This window comes from Benincasa hispida, chromosome 2, assembly GCF_027475165.1.
Source record: "Benincasa hispida cultivar pf3 chromosome 2, pf3_genome.v1.1, whole genome shotgun sequence".
Taxonomy (NCBI): Eukaryota; Viridiplantae; Streptophyta; class Magnoliopsida; order Cucurbitales; family Cucurbitaceae; genus Benincasa; species Benincasa hispida.
The window spans coordinates 52,851,336-52,858,329 of record NC_143479.1 but is presented as its reverse complement, the minus strand read 5'-3'; the positions used below and the strand labels follow the sequence as shown (position 1 = coordinate 52,858,329).

General features: G+C 29.0%; 1 long non-coding RNA gene across 1 annotated transcript; it reads right to left on the bottom strand.

The window, feature by feature from the left end:
• Positions 1-275: 275 nt before the first annotated feature.
• Positions 276-4,337, bottom strand: LOC120070606 (uncharacterized). The gene is made up of 3 exons (XR_005479995.2): positions 4,026-4,337; positions 702-812; positions 276-622 (listed from the first exon to the last, which is right to left on the bottom strand). It is a non-coding gene; the product is annotated as an uncharacterized LOC120070606 (long non-coding RNA).
• Positions 4,338-6,994: the final 2,657 nt, after the last annotated feature.

Here is a 6,994-nt window from a genome sequence, read left to right as displayed (position 1 = left end):
ATCAAATTTATGTTTGGTTTCAAAATTTTTAAAGTGATTTTCAAATATATATATAAGTGATTTTGAATTATTATGTTTGGTTCTAAAAATGATTTTAAAATTACTAAATTACTAAAAAAAAAAGTATTTTATATTTGGACTTTTATTTTATAATAAATATTTAATTTTATTAATCTATTTTTCATTTTTTTTATTGTTTCATTACTACATACACTATTGATATATGAGGTAAGAAAAATATAAATAATAACAAAAGAAAATTCAAAACATATATCTCATCCAATCTAGAAGTATTTATATCTTTATAAAATATTTAAACTAGATATTATCTATTATACAAACTGTATAATAAAAACATTAACAAGATATAAGAAGTATTGCAATTTTCTCCCACTCCTCTTCCACCTCCCTTCCATGACAAGAAATTTCATTTTCTTCAACAATACTCAACTCGTTTCGGTCATCACTTGAGGGGAACAAATCTTTACCATCACCAAAAAACTTGAACTCAAAGTCAGTTGTAGAACGAGTTCTTATAAAATTATGAAGTGCCATTGATGCAACAACAATCTTCACTCGTTCATCAAAAGGAAAACTATGCATATGGTGTAACATTCGCCATCTGTTTTTCCAAACACCAAATGTCCTCTCGATTATACACTTTAAAGATGAATGTCTATGGTTACATATTTCTTTCTTACCTCTTGGTTGACTCCCACGACGAAAATTAGGAAGATGAAATCTTTCCCCTTTATAAGGGCCTACATATCCTTTCATTTGTGGATATCCATCATGAACAAGATAATATTTACCTATAAAATACATAGTATTTTTTTAAATTATAAACTATGCAAAATTTAATATTAAAATTTTCAAGACAAACCTTAGATGGATGAGGAAAATTTAAATGAGGTCTTCGTAAAACATCCATGAAGATACTCTTGAGCAACATCTTCCCAACCAACCCAAATAAAAGTGAAGCACATATTGAAATCACAGACGACCATAATATTTTGGGTAGTAATACCTTTTCTACCAATAAATGGTATTTATTTATCTTTAGGAGGAAAAATTGATATATGGATGTTATCAATTGCTCCTATGCAAATTTTAAAGTATGTCCAATATCGATTATCACTTCCAATTTACCACTTCTAATTTTACTTAGAGTTGCTCTAAATTGTGGATCATTTGGCTTAATGATATCCACTGCTAAATGACAAACAACGTCTAATACCAAGCTAAACCATCTGAAACAGTTTCGGCCGAGTGCTGAAACCTTTCTTGAATCATTTTATTGGTTAACCCATGCTCTAATGTGATAAAGAACATGGCTAAAGCTTCTTCTTTTGGCACATTTGAAATACTTTTGAGGCCATAATTTTGATTAAGTTCATCATCAATTGAGTAAACACATATTTTTCCATCCTAAATTGTTGATGACAGCTAACATCATGCCTATTTAAAACCTCTCGAGCAAACTCGAAACCGGTGTGAAACGAAGTCCTACATGGTTCTTTGTCAACATATTTTTCAAAATTCACAACTATTATACATCCAATTTCAACCAAATGGTCAAATTCTTCATCGTCACCATCGTCTAAAGAGCTATTAGTATCATCATTATCAATCATATCAAACAACATTTCTGTTAAAAGACACACAATTAACCATAAATGTCTTTCAATCATATTAGACGATATTCTAAACCATAAGCAATTTCAATAGTTCAAGAAAAAGAAACAACAAATGAAAATTAAAGTCTTTATCTAAGGAAGATTAGAAATTCACACCTAAAAGACCAAACACCAAAAAGTATCAATGTTAGACCTTTTTTTGCTTAAGTCATTCAATTTTTGTCTCGGGCTTCTTTATAGTAACAGACATTTCTCTATTTTCTCTTTTCGTAAAAATTTAGTCGCCTTCATATACAACTCTTTACCTTCTACAATCCTAGGCAAGCTTGTTAAAGTGTCCACTACTTCAAGAATATTGCAACTCGGCAAATCTCTTCTTTTGTACTCGATAACATCACACAGACGATCCAACTTGTTTGACATCTTAGAAAACCTAACTCATGAACCAAATTTTCCCTCATTTTCTCTCTCCCTCGAATATAAATTTCACTTGTATCAACATCATTGACCGTACTTTCAACATTTTCATTCTCATTGACCTTTGTCTCTCCTATTATATCATCTATAAAATCTCCAACTCTATCAGTTATAGAATTAGATTAAAAAAAAAATTGAGATGGGGTTCATGCACTTTCTCCAGTTAGCATCTTTGAAAAGAATATCTAACTATTCTACATTTTGTAAGTCTTTTGTGCAATATTTTGCTGCCTCGGAAACTACCTATAAAACAATAATAGTATGGTCACCACACTATTCACTCTAACATTGACTAAAATTGAAAATTATAATTTATTGAAAAAGTCAAAGATTACCTTTATTTATTCATCCCACCATTCATTAGGTGCATCAATAGTTTGTCTTTAAGGATCCCCTCTTAATCTTGTTGCAACTCCCACCGGTTTATTCCAAATTTACAAACCTTTCTTCAGTGATGTCCACTTGTTATTCAAGTGTTTGAAGTCATAATTTATTCTAGTCTTCTCATTAAAGTTCTTTACCAAATTTTTTCATCCAATTTTATTGAAATGCCAGTTAGGTTTGTTTCCATTTAAAGTTTTGCCAACACACATATGTATGAATGTATTAAGAGTGGTATCGTCTCAAATAGCATTTCCATGCCTATCTTTTTTATCACCAAGTGTTATATCCTTAGACATTCTAAAAGAAAAATGGAGTAAATTCATTTTTCAAACAAAACTTTCACAGTAAACAACTTCAATTGAACAAATGAACAAATATAAAAGAAAAAAAATATGCATTTTCCTATATTAGCAAGAGAATACAACATGAAATAAACTTAAAAATAATATGGAAAATAAATGGAGGTAGCCTGAGCTTATACATAATTAGCCAAAGCAATGACACAAAATTAAACTTAAAGAATCAAGCCACATTATACACTAGCTAGTGTGGTTTCCTATATGACACAAAATATTCAAAAGAAAGGACTTGGAAAGTGCTCATAACTTCTAATTTACCTAAAAATCTACATTAATCAAAGCTTTATCAACTTTGAAATCTTATCTGCAAAACATGTGCCAAACATAGATTTTTGAAGAAGCTGATACAAAACATGACGGAAAGATCGACACAAAGGAGTGGTTTCCTCTAAAACAATAATATGTGAAGTATATGGATCTCAAATCTTTCAATTTAATGCGTTGTTTCAAGATTTCTTCAAGGTAAATGTGCAACAAAAAATGGGAGGAGAAAAAACAGGGGAAACCAGAAATCTCCACATTCTAATGTTCTCATGCTTTGCAACTGGCCACATTACTCCATCCCTCCCCATCTCCAACCAACTTGCTTCTAGAAATCATAGAATCACCTTCCTTTTACCCAATAAACCTAATTTTCCTCTTTTTTGATCTCTCGATCTTTACCCTAATCGAACACATAAATCACAAAATAATTGAAAAACGTATCATCTCGCATTTTCTTTGTTCAAACATGGAAGATGAACCAACAATAAAATTGTTCATGAAATAGCACAGATGAATTCAAATATAGAGATATTAGAAAAATAATAAGAACCCAATTCCAGAGGATAACTTTGTTATTTAACAAATTATGGACTACAACAAAATTATCAACAAATTTTAAGAAGCATTTTATCAAATAGATTCTAATCAACAATCACAAATGGGTTCAGTAGTTCATTCGACCTCCAAAGCAAGTTCATAATGAAGAATAAAATATTAAGTATATTCCAAATCCAAAAACTAGAAGGACCCATGAAGCACATTAGTAAAGTATCTCAAATTTTCTGGTGCATCAAATTTTCAGAAACGTAACCATTATAAAACTCTATTTTCAAAATTATGTGAAACAGTGAGATTAGGGAAAATTGGAAGCTTGAGAACAGAGTTAGAGAAAGAGAGAGAATACCTAAGGTGAAGAGAATGTTTGGTGTCTGTTAATGGAAGAAATTGAAGAGCACGAGAGAGGGCAGTTGAGAGAAAATCTGGTGCTGGTTGAAAGAAAAGGACGAAATGAATTAGGGCTGAATTCTATTCTTAAATATGAGGGATAAATTTGGTACTTCGAATTTTTGGATCTAATTCCCTCATAATCACCCCAAAAAATCACCAATCAAGTGATACATCACAAATCAATTTTCAATGATTTGAAATGTTTAAAAATCAATTTTGTGTGATTATCAAATATCAAATTTATGTAGAAAAATGATTTTGATAAGAGAAAAAGTAATTTTGATCGTTCCAAAATTACTCCCAAATATATCTTTAATTGTAATGTGACAACTGATTTTATGTAGATATGTGTATGAGGAAGCTTCCAAGGATTAGTAAAGAGTTGGCACACTTTGAATATGAAGTTGAATGATTGATAGAGATAGTAATATTGTGACCTTTTTATAAAGCTAATGCATTTAAAATATCTAGTCATTTTCACTTAAAAAATCAATTAAAATTATAACTTTATATTGTGGTCCCAATCCAGAGAAATTTTTAGTTTGGTGATCATATAATAAAAATAAACAAAAAATTATTGGGTTGGGAATTGTGAGAGCATCCCAACCTCTTAATACTTTGGGTTACATTATATCTACATTTGACTTTTGATAGTGTAGCATCCAACTAAAAGTTTCAATCTCTCAATCTTAGCTTTTAGGAAAATTTTAAAAAGCAAAACAACATGTGACACGGGTTGTTTAAATCATCGATTAATCTAAAAGTTTAAACAAATAAAAATAACATTGTACGAGTTTGAACACAAAACTTCCTAAAATACTTATTTTGGTACTAAATTAAACTATCGATTGACCCAAAAACTTTTAATGGGTGAAAGTAAATTTAATATCATATAATCTTACACGAGTTTTAATTTAGAGCAATACTTGGGTGCATTTGAGGATTTATCTATCTGTAGCATCCCAATCACATAAACAAAATATATATAAAAAAAACCAAAAATATTTTAAAATAGAAGTGAGAAGAGTTTTCATCATCATGATCGGGATGCACAACGTGAAAGAATTGAATCCCTATGAAAGTGTTTGATCACTTTTGTCTTTGAATTGGAAGATTAAAACTTATAGAATTAAAGGAACTAACATATAGAACATCATATGCTGTATAAATAACTGGGTTAAACATGCATATAAAGTTGAGAATAATACCTTTGAAGACAATCTTCCATTATGGTCCCACTGTGTTGAACTTACATCAAAATCTTCTTCTCTACAGGTTGGACACCTTCACCTGATCTTCCCCCTACTATTATCTGGCAAGAACATATTTCTAGGAATCCTTTTTGAAGGAAGAGAAGGGAATGAAACTTTTTTGTGAGTTGAGAAAGGTTTTGAGATGGAGATTTTTTTCATATTGAAGCAACATCTCATCCATTGCAGAATCCTATGACTAAAGTGAGAGAGGGGGAGTTGTAGCTCCCTCAACAATTCTCTACTCCCTTGCAACTACACGGAAGTTAATTTATTATTTAAATTAAATTAAATTAAACTAAATTAAATTAATAAATCAATAAATTAAATATCTTATATTTAGTTAAACATATATTTGAATGATATTTTAATATACTTCTTTTTTATAACCAATAGTTTTAATATGAATCTCATTCACATTAACTTTTAACCTATAGTTTTAATATGAATCTCATCCATATTATTTAATCTATAGTTAGAATATGAATCTCATCCATATTATTTAATCTATATTTATAATATGAATCTCATGCATATTATTTAAATCTCTCATATTATATAGTTTAATTTTGATTCTCGTTCAAGATAAACTCTATATTATAATGTATCTCTATTCATTATATTAATTGTATAATAGACAACTTGATGGAATTAACATTCAACAAACGGAAGCTATTAAAGATCTAAGTACTCTAACTACCTCAATTTTAGTTAATTAGCATGGATGTTCATAGTTTTAGTAGATTAGGGTTTCAAGTGAATAGCTTTGATGATTCTCCCCAAATTGACTGGATTCACCACGAAATTCTTCTCCAATCTCTATAGTAGATCACCATAAGTGTCTTCTATACTAATCTTAGACCTTAGATTGGAGTGTGGTCTCCAAATTGAGAGGAATTTGAAGTGGTTTTTGAGAGTTGAAGTAGAGAGGAAAAACTGTTTTTCCTTTTTCTGATTTCAGGTTGAATGAGAGCTTAATCTGATCTAAAACTTCAACATATAGAAAAAGATCATGGCCCTTAGATTAAACATGAGGAAGCCACTTCATCTTCTATTCAACTTGAGTGGCTTGAGATATTATTCATAATGGAATAAGTGAGATTATCCCACTTTCATTAATTTCCAATTTCTTAATTCAATCAATTGAATTATTTGATATATATATATAAAACTTATTTAAAAATTGAATTTCAAATTTAATTTAAATAAAATAAATTTTATAATTATAAATTTCATAAATCCAAAACTCAATTAATCCAATTTTATAATTTTGAATTACATAAATTCAAAATTTATTAATTACTAAGTTAAAAATTAATTAAACTAATTTAATTAATTTAATTTAATATCAAATATTAAACTAATATAACACCTCATTAAATACTTAAATCATATTTAAATATTGTCAACTCTCTAAAATTGTAACGTTTAATTCAATAATTAAACATCAATTAGATCAAATATAATAATCCAAACCCTAAACCGAGTTTGAACATTTCAAATTCTCTCAACACGCTATTCTAAGGTTTAATCCTTTTACGAGTTAATAGAGGATCTAATGGACCTACAGATCATGAACTCCAATGATTTAAAATTAATTGCCTAAACTCTTTAGACCAAATTAATCAATATTCGTTAACTACTGAGACATACCACTATAGCTCAGTAGTTTCAC